Raw genomic sequence first — 19859 nt, forward strand, 5'->3', positions numbered from 1 at the left:
CTGAACCATAAGCAGATAAAAATAGAAAGAAAGAAACCCACAAAAAAATTTAAAAACCCAAAGACAAATAAAGGCAAAAATTTCCCCCAAAATATTGGAATTTTTTATATTATACTTTAAGTTTTGGGATACATGCACAGAAGGTGCAGGTTTGTTACATAGGTATACACGTGCTATGGTGGTTTGCTGCACCCATCAACCCATCATCTACATTAAGTATTTCTCCTAATGCTATTCCTCCCCTAGCCTTCCAACCCCCAACAGGCCCCAGTGGGTGATGTTCCCCTCCCTGTGTCCATATATTCTCATTGTTCAACTCCCACTTATGAGTGAAAACATGTGGTGTTTGGTTTTCGGTTCCTGTGTTAGTTTGCTGAGAATGATGATTTCCAGGTTCATACATGTTCCTGCAAAAGACATTAACTCATCCTTTCTTATGGCTGCATAGTGTATACGTGCCATTGTGTATATGTGCCACATTTTCTTTATCCAGTCTAACATGATGGGCATTTGGGTTGGTTCCAAGTCTTTGCTATTGAGAATAGTGCTGTAATAAACATACGTGTGCATGTGTCTTCCTAGTAGAATGATTTATAATCCTTTGGGTATATACCCAGTAATGGGATTGCTGGGTCAAATGATATTTCTGGTTCTAGATCCTTGAGGAATCGCCACACTGTCTTTCACAATGGGTTGAACTAATTTACATTCCCACCAACAGTGTAACAGCATTCCTGTTTCTCCACATCCTCTCCAGCATCTGTTGTTTCATGACTTTTTAATGATTGCCATTCTAACTAGCATGAGATGATATCTCATTGTGGTTTTGATTTGCATTTCTCTAATGACCAGTGATAGTGAGCTCTTTTACATATGTTTGTTGGCTGCATAAATGTCTTCTTTTGAGAAGTGTCTGTTCATATCCTTTGCCCACTTTTTGATGGGGTTGTGTGTTTTTTTTCTTGTACATTTGTTTAAGCTCCTTGTAGAATCTGGATATTAGCCCTTTGTCAGATGGCTAAACTGCAAAAATTTTCTCCCATTCTATAGGTTGCCTGTTCACTCTGATGATAGTTTCTTTTGCTGTGCAGAAGCTCTTCAGTTTAATTAGATCCCATTTGTCAATTTTGGCTTTTATTGCCATTGCTTTTGGTGTTTCAGTCAAGAAGTCTTTGCCCATGCCTATGTCCTGAATGGTATTGCCTAGGTTTTCTTCTAGGTTTTTATGGTTTTATGTCTTACATTTAAGGCTTTAATCCCTCTTGAGTTAATTTTTGTGTAATGTTTACACATTGAAGGGGTCCAGTTTCAGTTTACTGCATAGTCTAGTCAGTTTTCCCAACACGATTTATTAAATAGAATCCTTTCCCCATTGTTGTTTGTGCCAGGTTTGTCAAAGATCAGATGGCTGTAGATGTATGGCATTATTTCTGAGGCCTCTGTTCTGTTCCATTGGTCTATATATCTGCTTTGGTGCAAGTACCAGGCTGCTTTTGTTACTGTAGCCTTGTAGTATAGTTGAAAGTCCGGTAGCATGATGCCTACAGCTCTGTTCTTTTTGCTTAGGATTGTCTTGGTCATACAGGCTCTTTTTTGGTTCCATATGAAATTTAAAGCAGTTTTTTCGAATTCTAAGAAGAAAGTCAATGGTAGTTTGATGGAGATAGCATTGAGTCTATAAATTACTTTGGGCAGTATAGCCATTTTCATAATATTGATTCTTCCTATCCATGAGCATGGAATGTTTTTCCATTTGTTTCTGTCCTCTCTTATTTCCTTGAGCAGTGGTTTGTAGTTTTCCTTGAAGAGGTCCTTCACATCCCTTGTAAGTTGTATCCCTAGGTATTTTATTCCCTTTCTAGGATATAAACTATCGCATAAACAGAACCCATGACAAAAAGCACATAATTATCTCAACAGATGCAGAAAAGGCCTTCAATAAAATTCAACAGCCCTTCATGCTAAAAACTCTCAATAAACAGTATTGATGGAATGTATCTCAAAATAATAAGAGCTATTTATGACAAACCCACAGCCAGTATCATACTGAATGGGCAAAAGCTGGAAGCATTCCCTTTGAAAATCAGCACAAGACAAGGATGCCCTCTCTCACTGCTCCTATTCAGCATAGTATTGGACATTCTGGCCAGGGCAATCAAGCAAGAGAAAGAAATAAAGCGTATTCAAATAGGAAGAAAGGAAGTTAAATTGTCTCTGTTTGCAGATGACATGATTGTATATTTAGAAAATCCCATCATCTCAGCCCAAAACCTCCTTAAGCTAATAAGCAACTTCAGCAAAGTCTCAGGATACAAAATCAATGTGCAAAACTAACAAGCATGCCTATACACCAATAATAGACAATCAGAGAGCCAAATATTGACATTTTCACTCAGTAATGCATTAAGAGAATTATAGCATGAACTTGCAGTCTTTTCTCAGAAATGCTAGATAGATTAACATTAGTCTGTCATTTAGTGTAATTCACTACACCAAGAGCTTAAAAAAGAAAAATTACATTATTACCTAAATACACATGAAAAGGCACTTACTAAAGCTTAATGATCACTCTTGATAAGAAAAGATTTTCTTCAGCAAACTGACAGAAGCTACCACCAGAAACCTATGTGATACTTCTGATGAATTATAAAGACCATTTCCATTGAAGTTTAAAATAAGTGGAAGGTTCTGTTACTCCCTCAGTGGGAACAAACTCCAAAAAAGCAAGGTAGTAAATCAAGAAACAGAAAGATATGGGATCCAGGAAGCAGGAGATACAACACAGAAGAGAGGCAAACGAAATCCCCAGGATTACTGTGAAGGAAAATCCAGAGTGATAAATGTGCAGAAGATCTAGAAAGTAAGGTACAGAAGGTTGAATGATTACTGGAAGGATAATTCAAAAAAAATTTTTAAAATTAAATTGACAGGACAGTGTTAAAATTCATTGCGACAATATGTAGACTTTGGGTAGAGAGTTTGCATAGAAATTAGTAATCCATTTACAAAAACTAAGCAAAGGAAAAATGAATTAATGATTAATCCTGGACAGGGAGACTTAAGAAAAATAAATACAGTATTCTATATGACTCAGCTAAAAATACTATTTATAATCATTGGGCTGGGAACAGTGGCTTATGCCTGTAATCCCAGCACTTTGGGAGGCCGTGGCAGGTGGATCACTTAAAGTCAGGAGTTCGAGACCAGCCTGGCCAGCATGGTGAAACCCCATCTCTACAAAAATATAAAAATTACCCCCGCATGGTGGCGGGTGCCTGTAATCCCAGCTACTCAGGAGGCTGGGACAGGAGAATCACTTGAACCCAGCAGGCAGAGGTTACAGCAAGCCGAGATCATGCCACTGCACTCCAGCGTGGGTGACAAGAGTGAGACTCCATCTAAAATAAAAAACAAAATAAAAAATATAGCCACAATAACATATAATATGTAAACTGAATACTGATTTAACCAAAACTGTGATGTAAATCATTTGGGAATATGGGGGAGGGCATATATTAGAGAGCTCTAATCTTCCATAATAATAAGTCAATGAAGAATATTTAAAATTGAAAAAATTTAAAAGTATTAATATAAGCATGATATTTAGAAATATAAGTATAAAAAAAAAAACCAGAAGAAATAGCTATGAGAATTGAAAGTGGCTGCCACTGAGGAATGACAGAGGTGGAGAAGAATGAAGCAAGGATTGTCAGTTTCTATGTCGTGTAAAACTAATTTACTTACCTAAAATACCTTCATATATTCCTTTAGTAAAAATTAAAACTAAATTCAGATTTTAAAAAAGACTGACAGTATCCAGTGAGGATGTAGAGAAACATATGTAATCTTAGACCTGATAGCTAAGAGAATAACTTAGTACAGGCTTTCTAGAGAGCATGTTGGCAGTAATATCAAAATTTCAAATATCCTTATTATCTAATCCAACAATTCCTCCTCTGGCAAATTATTTTAAGAAACAACAGGGCAGATGTAAAGATTTACCTAAAAGAGTGTTCACAGGATCATACTTTAAAATACTGGAACATTCTGACTATTCATGTATATTGATAAGGACTGATTTAGTACATTATATACTTCCATACACGGGAATACCTGCAGACTTTTACAATATTGACATAAAGTAGTGGTTTCAAATCATGTTTTTGGAAGTCTATATTCATTTCTCTAGGGCTGCCATAACAAAGTACCAAAATCTAGGTGGCTTAGAAAAACAGAAATCTATTGTCTTATGGTTGTTGGCTAGAACTCTTAGATCAAGGTGTCAGCAGTGCTGGTTCCATCTGAGGGCTGTGAGGGAGAATTTCTTTCATGCTTCTCTCCTACTTCTTGCATTTGCTGGCAATCTTTGGGGTTCCTTGGCTTGTGGATGCACCACTCTGATCTCTGCCTTTATCTTCACATGGCAGTCTTCCTAGGCATGTACCTGTGTCTGTATCCAGATTTCCCTTTTTTGTAGGGACACCAATCATGTTGCATTAGGGTCCACTCTGGTAACCTCATCTTAACTTGATCATCTGTAAATACCCTGTAAGCATTTGGTCACATTCAAAGGAACTTGGGGGGTAGGACTTCAACATCTTTTTACAGAATACATTCAACCCATAACAGAATTGTGGGGTCTCTGAGGGGTGCCTCAAAAACTATTGCAATTAACTGTAGGTCCTGAGCCAGTGAGCTCTAGACTTCGCTTGTCCACTTTAACTAGAGAAGTTCCTATTTTTATAAATTAATATACTGAAAGTTCATATGAAGAAAAGCTTCCACAATTTAAAATGTTTAAAAGCAACCAATATAAAACTATATTTATATACGTCCCAAATATATTGCTAATTAACAAAAGCAGTTTGCAAGCATGTGAATATGTTCCCAGTTCTATATAAGTTTTAAAAAGTCACCATCTATAGCTACAGTGCTTATATTTAGATCAATACCATTTTTGCTACAACATATCCACAAAATATTTACATTATTAACATGGCTACAATTTTTCAAGTTCCCTTTATATGTGTCTTCATATTTTTCTATATTGTCTAGTTTTTTGCAGTGCTATATCTTGTAATTAAAAAAGACTATATTATTAAAGATATAAAAAGGTGGCCAGGTGTGATGGCTCATGCCTGTAATCCTAGGATTTCGGGAGGCTAAGGCAGGCAGATGGCTTGAGCCCAGCAGTTCACAATCAGCTCAGGCAACATGGCAAAACCCCATCTCTACAAAAATAAAAATAGAAAAAGACATGATATTCAGTAAATACATGTTGGTAAATTGATCAATATAATTTTATTAGTCTGGCTTGGCTTATAAGAATTTCAAACTGAGAGAATTTACGTAATTATTCAAGTTCTACTTTTCAGAACATCAATCCTTGCCATTCAAATCCTACTGATGCTCTCTGATAAAAGTGAGTCTGAAAACCCAAGTCTATTCACGAATGAACAAACAAAATGTGGTACAAACATACAATGCAATATTATTCAGCCTTTAAAAACAAGAAAATTCTGACACATAGTACAACATGGGTGAACCTTGAAGACATTATGTTAAGTGAAATAAGATAGTCACAAAAGGACAAATGCTGTGCAATTCCACTTACATGAGGTATTTAGAGTAGTCTGATTCATAGACACCAAAAGTAAAATGGTAGTCACTAGGAACTGGGGGCAGGGGTAAATGAGGATTTATTGAATGAGTATGGAGTTTCAGTTTTGCAAGAACAAAAATTGTTCTGGAGATGGGTGGTGGTGATGGTTGCACAACAGTGTGAGTGTGCTGAATACCACTGAACTGTACACTTAAAAATGGTTAAAATGGGCCGGCTGAGGTGGCTCACGCCTAGAGGCTGAGGTGAGTGGATCACCTGAGGTTTGGAATTCGAGACCAGCCTGGCCAACATGGTGAAACCCTGCCTCTACTAATAATAACAAAAAATTTAGCCGAGTTTGGTGGTGCACACTTGTAATCCCAGCTACTCGGGAGGCTGAGGCAGGAGAAATGCTTGAACCCAGAAGGCAGAGATTGCAGTGAGCCGAGGTTGCAGTGAGCTGAGACCATGCCATTGCACTCCAGCGAAAGAAACTCCATCTCAAAAAAAAAGTTAAAATGATGACTCTTGTACATAGTTTACCACAATTAAAAAATAAACAATAAAAAAAAGATTTTGATTTTTTTTTTTTTTTTTTTTTTTTTTTTTTTTGAGACGGAGTCTGGCTCTGTCGCCCAGGCTGGAGTGCGGTGGCCGGATCTCAGCTCACTGCAAGCTCCGCCTCCCGGGTTCACGCCATTCTCCTGCCTCCGCCTCCCAAGTAGCTGGGACTACAGGCGCCCGCCTCGTCGCCTGGCTAGTTTTTTGTATTCTTTAGTAGAGACGGGGTTTCACCGTATTAGCCAGGATGGTCTCGATCTCCTGACCTTGTGATCCGCCCGTCTCGGCCTCCCAAAGTGCTGGGATTACAGGCTTGAGCCACCGCGCCCGGCCAGATTTTGATCTTAAAACACTTCAAGGTAATGTATACCTAGCTGACATTCATTTTTAATATCATAAGCTCATTTACTTATTATTTTTCATTAATGAATCATTATAACATAATCACCATTTTCATCATCCCTATCAGCATCAAAGTACTGCAAAAACCAGCTGTATGCTTTATTCTAAAGATCACTTTTCATTTTCTTTATACAGGCAGCATAAATACTTTTGGAGAAAAACACTATGAGGAACATTGAGAAAGTCCTTATTTGGAATACTTAGCTGGACTTACCTAAACTGAACTTTCCCTTCCTTGACCCAGGGCAACCTCTGCCAAGCCCACCACCCTCCAGCTCCCACGCCATGAAAGATCGAAGAAGATAATCAGAAAAGCCACCCAAGAAAAGGAAAAGGGAGAATCAGTTACATATCCAGCAAGCCAGAAAACAAGAAAACCCAAATCTGTTCCAGTTCTCTAGTTTCACCTTAAAGGCAAAGAACTGTAGATGCTTGTGAGGAGCTCTTCAAAGCCTAAATTCATAGCCTCTCTACGCGGGAGGTTACCAGCATGTGAAGAAAAACAACCACTACCAGAAAAGCTCTTCTTTGTTTTCATTCTTTGGAGTCCTTCAGGAAACTCTTGATAATGTGAAATGTTATTACTGCAAATGTTGGCTCAGGCAAATTTACTCTAGAGTCTGACTATCACTGACTTGTTCGCAAAATAAAATCATTTTTAAAGCCTACGAGGAAAGCCAAGAGCAAACCACAAATCAGAAAACCACCAAGGCGGGCTGGCCTCATTGCCAGAGTTTAATGTGATCTAATGGGAGGACAACGAGATGTGAGAATTTGATTTTACGATGCTCCATGTAACATTTGGCAATACGGAGGGGTTGGGCCCAACTTCCCCATCCTTAAGCAAACATTTGAAGTAATGTTTCACTTTCTCATCAGTTTAATTCTGTCAACGAGAGGATAGAGATTCAGCCTGCCCTGCTGATTTTAAAAGTTCTGTCTGCTTCGGATGCTCATAGATTTGCTTAATATCCATTTGTATAAGATGAAGATGGGCAGGTGGAGAAGGGGCCAGGAAAATAGGATGAAACTATTTAGTGGCAGTGTACCAACTGGACTGCCACTCTCTTCTGCACTGGTGATTTATTCCATGGGTGGGAAGGCAGGAATAGGGCTAACTTAAGCAACATTCTTTCGCAAGCAAAAACTAACCCCAGTGAGAAAGAGTCAGATCCGGGCTGAATCACATTGCCCAGTCTCACAGCAAATGGGACTGGAACTCAGGTGGAGCTCTACTTCCCATCACTCATTCTTTAAAAAAGAAATAAAATGGTAGCAACACAGAAATGCTTTGCATATGTCAAATTAACAGCGGAGGACCCTATGGAATAGAGAAAGTCAGTCAGGAAATCCCATAAAAGGGCACATGAGCAATGAAAAATACATTAAAGTTACATATTTCATGTAGCTTTTATTTCTGTTGCCAGGACAATGGAATGAGAATCAGATCTCTTTTTTTCCTTCTTACAGAAGAATGCAACCCTACCAATGCCAAACTCCTACTTACACTGTCATTTTATAGCAATTACAAAGTTGGCCCAGTGAAGAAATGTAAAACTCATAGAGTCAAGTTTCTTGAAGCAATAGTTTGCTAAAGGAAGTGTAACAAATCCAAGGGTCTAGGAAAAATTTACTAGAACTTCTATTTCTATTGACTTTTAAGCTAAACACTAAGAAGGAAAGAAAGCCTCACTAAGAGTTAAAATCTGGATGACACCAGGTGTCCACACCAGGTGACAGACCGTCACCTCTCACCTGCCACCTGTGGACTGTGAGTCTTCCTGAAAGAAGGCTGAGGGCTCAAAGTGCTGAGGGTATGATAGGGGTAGCATCAGTTCAGGCAGGCTGGGCTGCAGTAACATATAGACCAAGCAGGTAATGGCTCAATGCAATAGAAAGTTAGTTTTTGCTTAGGTAGCCATCCTGGTGATGAGATCAGCAGGACAGCTCAAGCCATGCCATCACTCAGATGAGGATCTGCCAACTTCCACTTATGGTTAACATAGCCATCTGCATTGCTTCCTGCAGGAAGAAGGAAGAACCGTGGAGAATCACTTCTAGGAGACTTTTTATGGGACCAGACTGGAAGTGGTACATATTATTGAAGTTCATCCTCCATTGGCCATGACTTAGTCTCAGAGCCACACCTAACTACAAGGGAAGCCAGGAAATGCAGCCTGGTTATGTGCTCAAGAAGAAGAAACAAATTATGGCTAACAGTCAGCAGGTTCTACCATAGGTGTCCTCATCCATTCAGTGGATTGCAATGTATTGCAATCAACATGTTCCCCTCACACAGATTTAACCATTTTAATAAAATTTAACCTCATGAAATGAACAGGTAGCTGAAAAATATTCCTACTACAAAGTTAAAAATTGAAGATAATATTAATAATATGAACACAAGCCAATCACAAGAAAAGAACAGAGCTAAAGCCTCATATTTTAAACTCCTTGTCAACAATAATGTGAGGTTTTTTTAGAAAAGACTATTAAATTACTTCTGGAAAGAAGTCAAACCAAATATTTTTAAAAATTTTAAGTTTATTTGAAATACAGATTTATATCCACTTTTATAATAATGGACCTTATATACCATATATACCTGAAACATGACTAATAAGAATGTGAACATATCAAAATTAGCAAAAAATTTAAGTAGTCATAAAATAAACATGGAGAAAAGCTTCTGTAATTTTATGTGCAGTTTAAAGTCATGTTATACTTAATCTATTATTTTGAAAAATTTTACTAAGCTTGATGAGAGATGTTTAGAGGTCTCCTTTGAGATTTCTCATTAAATAATAAAGTACAAAAAGAAACATACCATTGGGTTCTCATTTTTTCTTCACCCCTTAATTTAAAATTGCAAAATAACATATGTAAAACAATCTGGCAGTAGGCTGGGCATGGTGGCTCACGCCTGTAATCCCAGCACTTTGGGAGGCCAAGACGAGCAGATCACTTGATGCCAGGAGTTCGAGACCAGTCTGTGAAACGTAGCAAACCCCGTCTCTACTAAAAATTAGCTGGACATGGTGGCATACACCTATAATCCCAGCTACTCAGGTGGCTGAGGCACAAGAATCACTTGAACCTTGGAAGCGGAGGTTGCAGTGAGCTGAGATTGCACCACTGCACTCCAGCCTGGGCAACAGAGTGAGACTCTGTCTCAGAAAAAAAAAAAAAAAAAAAAAAAAAAAAAAAAAAAAAAAAAAAAAAATCTGGCAACAAAATTGTATTCCTCTGTTAATATAAAAAAAAAAAAGCTGAAGTTTTAAGAAATAATTAAAATATGTTTTGTAGTGTTGGGAAGTTGATTTACAGATCAATGAAAGTACAGGTTTCTAATGTATCTCAGCTTATGGTATTTTCTAGATCCTGTTTCAATGGTTAAATATATAACTATTTGTGTATGTGTGTGTGCACGCATATACCTGTGCATATACCACAGAAAGATATGTACTAAAGAATGTGCCTTCTCAAAAATCACTCAACTAATATTTATAGCGCACCTGCTCCTTATCCTGATGCAGTTTTCATTACGGTAGCAATACTCAATCTAGCAAAAACAATATTTTAAAAGAAAATTGTGTAAGTGTATCAGTGATGGAGCAACTACTTCGATGAAATGTTTTAAAAGGTTTTGGGAATAAGTTTACTGAGGCAGCATAAATGAAATCTTTTTGCTTCACCATTCATAGGCAAGCTATTGTAACAAAATGCTACAAAATGTCACTCATAAGTTTAATTTTAGAAAAACTAGAACCTTCAAATAAAGGGAAGTCAAATACCTAATACCCATTAGGATGACTACTATCAAAAAACGAAACAGAAAATAGCGAGCATTGGCAAGGATCTGGAGTTAGTATATTCTCGTGCACTATTGGTGGGAATATGAAATGGTATCGTTGTTACGGGAAACAAAATGGTAGTTCCTCAAAAAATTAAAAATTGAATTACTATATGATGCATACATTCTACTTCTGGGTATATACCCAAAAGAATTGAAAGCTGGGTCCTGAAGAGATATTTGTACACCCATGTTCATAGCACCATCATTCACAAAAGCCAAAAGGTGGAAGCAACCCAGTGTCCATCAACAGAAGAACAGATAAGCAAAATGTGATACAGATATGCGTACAACGAAATAGTGTTCAGCCTTTAAAAAGAAGGAAATTCTCACAAATGCCATAATATGGATGAGCCTCAAGGACATTATGCTAAATGAAATAAGCCAATAACAAAAACTAGTATATAATGTCACTTATATGAGTACCTATAGTAGTGAAATGCATAGAGACAGAAAGCGAAAGGGTAGTTATCAGAGACTAGGGAGAAGGAGAGATGGACAGTTGCTTAATAGGTATAGAGTATCTGTTTTGCAAGATCCATATAATTCTGGAGATTGGTTATCCAACAATGTGAATGTACTTAACATTAATGAACTATACATTTAAAAAATGCTAAAATGGTAAATATGTATTGTAAGTATTTTACTATAATTAATTGTTTTAATGTAGAGGAGTCTACAGTTGGCTATTGAGACATGGAGCAATGATGAAAATATTTTCTATAACTCAGAGTTTGCTGACATTATAAAACAAGAAACACACACACCATCTACTTTCAAGGTAAAGATGATATTTTCACAATGAATTTAAAGTAATTGTTCTTTGAAAGAAATTCAAGTTATACTGAGAACATTTTGAAAACATATTTAAAGTGTTTCCATCCCTATGTGTGTTGTTGCTGATAATTATACAAATGCAGCCCTATAAAAATGTTCATAACTGAACACTTACACTTAGAAATGGAACATTTAAGCTATTTAATAATTTATCAAAGTGTTTTAATGGTTTTGAATTCAGTTGGTAAACCAGTAACAAGCAACTCCCAATTATTTGTAAGAACAAGTGGTTAACATCAGAGAAGATAAACAATTTTATCCAAATTTCAACAGAAGTTTCTGCATAATTGAAATATAGACTAGAGAAATGACCATCATGATTTAGTAAGCCTAGTCAATGATGGGTTCCTTCCATTCCTTCATTCCTTCCATTTGTAGATTCCATTCAGATCTAAAAATACTTCCTAGGGATCTTTTTAAGATAAGGCAATCAAAATTCAAAAACTGTCAGATTGTGAATTCGTTAAAATCGAGTTTTAAACTAGGATTTTAAAAACATATTAAAGCATATTAAATCATACAACTCTCACTAATGAGAGCAAAAAGAGCTAGGTATCTTAAGCAAAAATAAGTAAAATAATTTTTAGAGTATTCTTTCTTTCATCTATTTTAAGCCTATGTTATTTTCTATCTTACATATGTCTTATAAAGTGCATAATATATTGGTACATAGCATATGCATATAACTCACAAACAAATTAATTTTGTTCATACATAAAAATGTTTATTAATATGGATATAAAATATAGAGACTATTGGTCTAAAATGTCTTGGAAACCAGTTAGGGAGAAATCTATAAACTTTGGTTTAAAAAGCAAATGGTCTAAATCTGCAATATGGAAGACCAAGGTTACATATGAGAAAGGCTTTTCTTTATAGTAGAAGCAAGAAGCCACAAGAGTAATTCTCACCCATTGAAATTATGTAGGTATAGTTCTTCCTTAGAGTAATGAGATCAATTCATTTTATTCATAGGAATATTATGTAGCTCTATTGTCCTTAAGTGCCATCCAGGAGATAATTCTAAGTATATATCTACAGTCAAGAATAACATTTTGATAGTGAAGTAACACTGTACACACAGATTTTCTCTTAGAATATTTAAAGTACTTATGCTTTCATCACTAAGTTTTCTTGCATCTGTTTTGGAATGTGATGGGACACATTTAAGTAAACAAACAATCACATATATAAACACTGTATTAACCTTTTAATCATTTGATCCCTCCCTTCATGTAAAACCTCTGCAGAAGGAAAAAAAATTTTATCACAAAATAGCTACATCATTCCCATTATTTAGAATGTCTTTCCTTTCTTCTTTCATTTTATCTTAGTTTTCTCTGTAATTTGGGGTTCACTTCCAAAAAATTGTATTCAACAACTATTTGAGTATACTACATGCTTCTATGGTAGATTGATTGCAAAAATGGCCCTGTTTTCTATATCGACATGCTCTTTGCAATGTGGCTTTGCAGTTCCTCTTATTAGAAAGTGAGTATATTTTCCCATCTCTTGAATATGGACTAACTTTGGCACTTTTTTTTGGCCAACAAAACATGGCAGAGGTGGTAATGTGTCAGTTCCAGTCTAGGTCTACTTCCACCATATGTCTTTGAAAACTCACTAACCCACACAATAAGTCCAGGATGGGTATGAGACTACATGCAAGAGAGCTGAGGTGTTCTAGATGATTACTAACGAATGTCCCAGGCCGGGCACGGTGGCTCATGTCTGTAATCCCAGCACTTTGGGAGGCCGAGCAGGTGGCCTTGAGGTCAGGAGTTCACTTGAGGTCAGGAGTTCAAGACCAGCCTGGCCAACACGGAGTAACCCCATCTCTACTAAAAATACAAAAATTAGCCAGGTGTGGTGGTACATGCCTGTAGTCCCAGCTACTTGGGAGGCTGAGGCAGGAGAATCACTTGAACCCAGGAGGTGGAGGTTGCAGTGAGCTGAGATCGTACCATTGCACTCTGACCTGGGCAAGAAGAGTGAAATCCTGTCCCACCCCTACCCCTCCCCCCAAAAAATGTCCTGAACAGAGTTGCCTAATCTGCATGTGGCTAACAGCAGATGCATGTAGAGGTCCAGCCAAGGGCAGAAGAGCCACCCAACTGAGCCCAGACCAGATTAGCAGCTCATAGAATTTTGAGCTAAATGAATGGTTACAATTCTAAGCAGCTAAGTTTTGGGCTGGTTTGTTAAGCAGTATTATTGTGATAACTGCTAACAATCCTTACTAGGCATACTAAAAAGATGGAAACAATGTGGTCCTTTCTGCCCTTGAAGGACTCATCTTCTGTATAAGGTTTTTTAATCTGGGGCTCACAGATGGACTTTAAAGAGATCTTAAATTATTTTAAACTATATGTGAGATTTAACATGTCTTCTCAAGTGTTTTTCCTCTGGGGAAGTGGAGTTTTTAGTTTTTATCAGATTCTTAAATAAGTTGATCTCTCACCAAAAGGTTAATACAGCACAGTCGTGAAGATACTGATGTAGTTATACAAAGTATAATACATCAAATCCAGTAATAGAGGTATGTGACAAGTAGTATGGCAATACAGAGAAGAAAACTTTTAAATCTCCTGAGGAGTTCTAAGGCTTTCTCAAAGAAATTATTCTTCCCAAGTGTCTCCACAGATACAAACAACCTTTCATGCAATGGGATAGCAGGTACAATAACATGGAAAAGTAAAACTGCCTGGTTTATTTACGGAAAAGAAATTGTACATGTAGCAAGAGACATAGTTAAGGTATGGAAGATAAAACTGAAGAAGGCTGAGGTCAAGATGTAGTCCATGCCAGGGAATTTGTTTTTTAAAACTGTAACGATCTGCCACTAAAAGTTTTTAAGCAAAGAAAAAACATTGTGAAAACTCACATTTTAGAAGTCCTAGTGGCAGAGAATAGAACAGCTTGCTTGGAGAAATGACTGGTGCAAGCTGGCAATAGTATAGGCAAGAAATGATGGAAGTCTGAATTCAGGGAGTGGTACAGGGTGTAGAGGACAGAGGTGAGGTTTGAAAGTAGAATCATCAGGAGCTATTGACTGATTAGGTATAAAAGTGAGAAAGCAATCTGGGATTAGTATTTCTTGATTGCAAAAATGGAGATGGTGATAAAAATCACTGAGGAGAGAATGCCAAAGGAGCATCAAGGAGAGAGAAATTTTTTAAATCCCATTTTGAACATGTTAAATTACAGATTGTGCAGCAGGCCTAGAACTCAAACAAATAGTGAAGGATGAAGATTTAGAAGTTACTGACTATAAATTCCGAGGAATTTGAGGAGTCAAGGAAAATGCAGCACGTAAGAAAAAATTGAGGGGAATACATATGTTCTAAACATGAAAATATGCATGCCTTGGTTAAAGGCACTTAAAGAATTGCCAGCCCAGTGCAAAAATGACTCTTCTGTGACTGGCTCTTGAAAAGAAAAAAAAAGACAGAGAGAGAACAAAAACAGAGAGAGAAAATACCAACCTTTCCTCAGTACGTGGAGCAGCAGGTCAAGTCCTGTGAGCTAAGGCTGGGGTGGAAGTCAGTGCTCTACCCTTGAACTGCAAATGCACACAAGTCTCCAGTCTGTACTGTCTATACCCTGCATACACTTCTTGCAGATCAGCTCCACACATTTGTCACTTGAACCAACACTTCCTAAGAGCAGGAAGTTATAACAGCACAGAGAGTGAGAGATATTTCCAAAAGCTTTGGATAAATTAGCATCAAATTCAGATTTTATAAAGTTTTTATGTACAAACACTGACTTATCCCAAAACAAAAACAAAGCAAAATAAAAACCTCCAGAAAATGTTTAAGAGAATACCTAATATATGCAGAGCCCATGACAAAGTACTGTGGGAATGAAAATATGAATAGAGCATAAAATCTGATCTTAAAGGAAAAATCAGCTACCATCCATGGTGACTGTGAGATACGTAATTTGCAAGTTATAGGTATAAAGCCCATGATAATGGATAAGGCCAACCAGAAGGTGGGGGAAATGCAGAACTCACAAATGGTAGCCTGTTTTTCTCAGAGTTTTGTTTGGCCTATACAGTGTTTTTTAAAACGATGTTATCTGCCAATATTTAAAAATTGGGAGATTTCACCCCAAAAAATCAAATTCAACTTCTCTTGGAAAATTAATTAAAAGAAATTGCAACACTGGGCTCATGTTGCCACTCAGCAATAACTGGAGCTGAAAAGCAGTGGCTACCTTTAGAATGACCACGTGTCCTTCAATTAGCCACCTTTCTCATTGTCTTCACTAATTGTATTTACCTGCCTGCTCCTTGTAGGCATCTGAATTTGTGACCGTCTGTGTAGAATCAGAAAAGAATTCTAAGAAAGGAAAACTGAATCATGTGCATCCAGCTATGGCTGTTTATAAGCCAGTATCTCTTCCCCACTAAAAATTAGCTGTTTAAGATCAGACGTGATGCTCCATTCATCTTTTCATTCCATTACTCTTCCAAGGGCTCTGCACATACGAGGTATCCTCCAAGCATTTTCTGCAAGTTTTTGTTTTGTTTTGTTTGTTTTTGGTTTGGGATAAGTCAGCATTTATATATATAAATTTAAACTTATAAAACCTGAATTTGATGCTAATTTACCCAAAGGCATATTCATTATTCATTTCCCCTATTCACTGTTATTACCCTAAACATCTGCTCTGATCAAATAAGGGTCTTATTGAAGCTTTATGACCTTCTGTGGTCAGTAGCTAGAGTTGCACATCCAGAGTTAAGTAATAGTTAGTTCTGTGTCATACAAAGGATATAATAAGAATATAATAAAACCTCAAGAAATACGAAAAAATTATTTTCAGTTTATTGGGCTACTTTTTAATTTTCTGTGCCATTCTTCATTTAGAAAGATCAAAGAGAAGGACTTGAGATCATATACTTTGATGACTGGAACACTAAGGGAAGGAGAAAGGAGAGAAGTTTACATTCTTAAAAAGAAGAAAAAATCAATGTGCTAGTTAGAATTGTATCAGAATCCAACAAAGTTTCACAGGCTTGTGGCAATAAGTTCCTACTGTCAATTAGGAATATAAAAGAATTAACTGTATTATCAAGATCAAAGAAATATTAGAGCCACTTATCTGCATACCCTTAATCCCAAGGTTTTGCTCTATTTTAATTTTCTCACCTTTTTCCTGCTAAGTAAAGAAAGTGAGATATTAGCTCATATTAAAAAAAAAAAAAAAAAGATATAGCAACTATGACATGAAAGTTAGATCAATGTAGCTGTGGGGACCCGGAGCACACAGACCTCGCTGGCTTCACTCTTACCTCGGTGTCTGCTGCACCCTCCGCTTCCTCTCCTAGGCCACGAGACCCAGTGGCTAGAAATTCACCATGTCTATTCTCAAGGCCCATGCCAGGGAGATCTTTGACTCTCGTGGGAATCCCACTGCTGAGGTTGATCTCTTCACCTCATAAGGTCTCTTCAGAGCGGCTGTGCCCAGTGGTGCTTCAACTGGTATCTATGAGGCCCTAGAGCTCCGGGACAATGATAAGACTCGCTATACAAGGAAGGGTATCTCAAAGGCTGTTGAGCACATCATTAAAACTATTGCGCCTGCCCTGGTTAGCAAGAAACTGAACGTTACAGAACAAGAGAAGATTGACAAACTGATGATCGAGATGGATGGAACAGAAAATAAATCTAAGTTTGGTGCAAACGCCATTCTGGGGGTGTCCCTCACCGTCTGCAAAGCTGGTGCCGTTGAGAAGGGGGTCCCCCTGTACCGCCACATCGCTGACTTGGCTGGCAACTCTGAAGTCATCCTGCCAAACCCGGCTTTCAATGCCATCAATGGCGGTTCTTATGCCGGCAACAAGCTGGCCACGCAGGAGTTCATGATCCTCCGAGTTGGTGCAGCAAACTTCAGGGAAGCCAGGTGCATTGGAGCCGAGGTTTACCACAACCTGAAGAATGTCATCAGGAAGAAATACAGGAAAGATGCCACCAATGTGGGGGATGAACACGAAGTATCTGAAAGATGTCACTCTACAGAAACAGTGTGTACCATTCCGACGTTACAATGGTGGAGTTGGCAGGTGTACCCAGGCCAAGCAGTGGGGCTGGACACAAGGTCCATGGCCCAAAAAGAGTGCTGAATTTTTGCTGCACATGCCTAAAAATGCAGAGAGTAATGCTGAACTTAAGGGTTTAGATGTAGATTCTCTGGTCATTGAGCATATCCAAGTGAACAAAGCACCTAAGATGCGTCGACGGACCTATAGAGCTCGTGGTCGGATTAACCCATACAAGAGCTCTCCCTGCCACATTGAGATGATTCTTACTGAAAAGGAACAGATTGTTCCTAAACCAGAAGAGGAGGTTGCCCAGAAGAAAAAGATATCCCAGAAAAAACTGAAGAAACAAAACTTTATGGCACGGGAGTAAATTCAGCATTAAAATAAATGTAATTAAAAGAAAAAAAAAGTTAGATCAATGATGAAGATTTACAGTCTAAGGTTTACTCTCATTTTCAATAGTTCCCCCAAACTAAAGGTGATAAAAATACATTTTATGTAATCACATTAGCTCATTAATCACCTAAAGGCCTGGCTGTTGACCCTTCACCTTTCCCAATGGGACTGAGGAAGTCAATCAACTGATAAAATAAAGTCTCCATCAGACTTTAAAAAGAAAAAGCCCTTTTTAATGATTATGAATAATATATATGTGAGATTCAGGTTAACTTCCCAAAATTTACATCGAGAAAAGAATCAAGAACATTAACTATACCAAAAAAAAAAAAAAAGGGGGGGGGGGATTTTTGCAATCTCTTTTTAAAAGTGAAAGAGAGAGGGAGAATAGATTTTAATGAGCTTCCCTGTTCACCTTGATTAAATCAGAACTTTAGAGAAAGTAACCTAGCAGAACTTCAGAAATGTGAAGTTCAAGTTCAACTAATGAAGGAACAAAGACTTTAATTTTAGCTGAATGATCTTCCCATGTCTGTGTCAGTTTCACACTCTATTAGATCCTCTGGAACAAAAGGCCCAGACCCTCCCACTGGGCATCTTTCTCTGGAGCCCTAGGCACTATTGTTGATTTTATCTTAAAAGGCTTGGGAACACATTTTATAAACATGAAAACAGAGAGCAAGTAAGTGTGAGAAACATCCAGTGAAAGAAGGGCAATGCTGTCAAAGCCCCACTGAATTTCTTTTAAAATGATGTAGGTAGATGCATTTCTGGTTGGTGTGTTTAGTCAGACAGAGGTTTGAAAATGATATTCATTTGTCCCTTTTCTTACATGTGAAAATAATCACAATTTCTCAGGGAAGAATCTCCTGCTGGGTTACCAACTGCTGGGCTCATCTTCTCATACAACCAAATAACTTATTTTCAGTCTGAGACTTGGGGATGCTTTCTTTGGACAAATCAACATTGGCTTCATATATGGAAATTCTCCTTCCTAAGGTTACCCATTGCAAGTGAAACCATGGAATTCCATGACACCTGTAAACCATTTCTCCTCTTCTGACTGGATTTGGCACAGCTAAGCATGGAATCAGAACCAGAAAGCCAGAGACCTACCTGCCAAATGAATGCTATTTCAGGATGTCTTCAATGTTGTTGTTTTCCTTTTAAATAAAAATGAAATAAAATCACATAATAACACCACAATAAATTCTGCACATGCTAAAATATAAAAGAGAGGACATTATTTTTTGACCTTTCAATATATGTGAAACACATTTTGTACTGAAACAAACAACTTGAAAATGTATTATATGCACAAATGGCATGTGAATGGAACAGTTGCTTATGAGACTGGGAAAGAAGAGAAACTCTATTCATTGACAGAGGGCTGCCAAAATTAGATATTAAAAACCCGAAACCTTTCTCAGTTTAAGGAATAAAGTTAGTCTCTTAGAGATCCTACTCCTAAATCAAAAGATGAAAATTACCAAGCTTTAGTACACAACCACATGAATAATTCAGCCTATGAAAGCCACTATTATGCAGCATGGAATAGCTAATATGCAATAGAAAGTTTTCTCAGAATCTCAGAGGAGTTCCAAGATTGAATTTCTCATGACAAATGGTGGTTCTAACAAATGAAAATTCTACCATGAAATATAAAGTCGACATTAAACTGACAATCTATTTAGTTAGCAATCATTCAGTAACTATGAACCAGCTGGAAAAGACACACCCAATACAAATCTATATCTGTTCTGTCATCTATTCAGGACATATTTATTGAGGACCTACCACATGCTCAGCACCATGCTGGGAGCTGGGGTGTCAGCAAGATAGACACAGTGTTTTTCCCATGGATAGAAATAAAGAGTCCCACTTTCTACTACTGGGCATGCCAAACTACAGGTGATAGCGACAACTCAGATTGAAAAGGTGCTATTATTGGTGGCAGAATGATAAAACTCTTAGATCCAATTCTCTCAAGGCCAAAAAATTGATGTGGTTACATATAGTTAGATATAGATATTTAAATCACTTTTATTAGTTAAAAAATTTACATAAAGTCTATGTGAATTCTTTTTGTTTTGTTTTGTAGTTGTTGTTATTCTTCTATCTTCTCTCCTTGTAGATCAAATTATGGGTGGATTGAA

The 19859-nt window shown here is 37.4% G+C and overlaps 2 pseudogenes; both read left to right on the plus strand.

Moving 5' to 3' along the window:
- Positions 1 to 16623: 16623 nt before the first annotated feature.
- LOC104660713 lies at positions 16624 to 17250 on the plus strand (annotated as a pseudogene).
- Positions 17249 to 17694, plus strand: LOC104660929 (annotated as a pseudogene).
- Positions 17695 to 19859: the final 2165 nt, after the last annotated feature.

Source organism: Rhinopithecus roxellana, chromosome 2 (assembly GCF_007565055.1).
Source record: "Rhinopithecus roxellana isolate Shanxi Qingling chromosome 2, ASM756505v1, whole genome shotgun sequence".
In the NCBI taxonomy this organism is placed as follows: Eukaryota; Metazoa; Chordata; class Mammalia; order Primates; family Cercopithecidae; genus Rhinopithecus; species Rhinopithecus roxellana.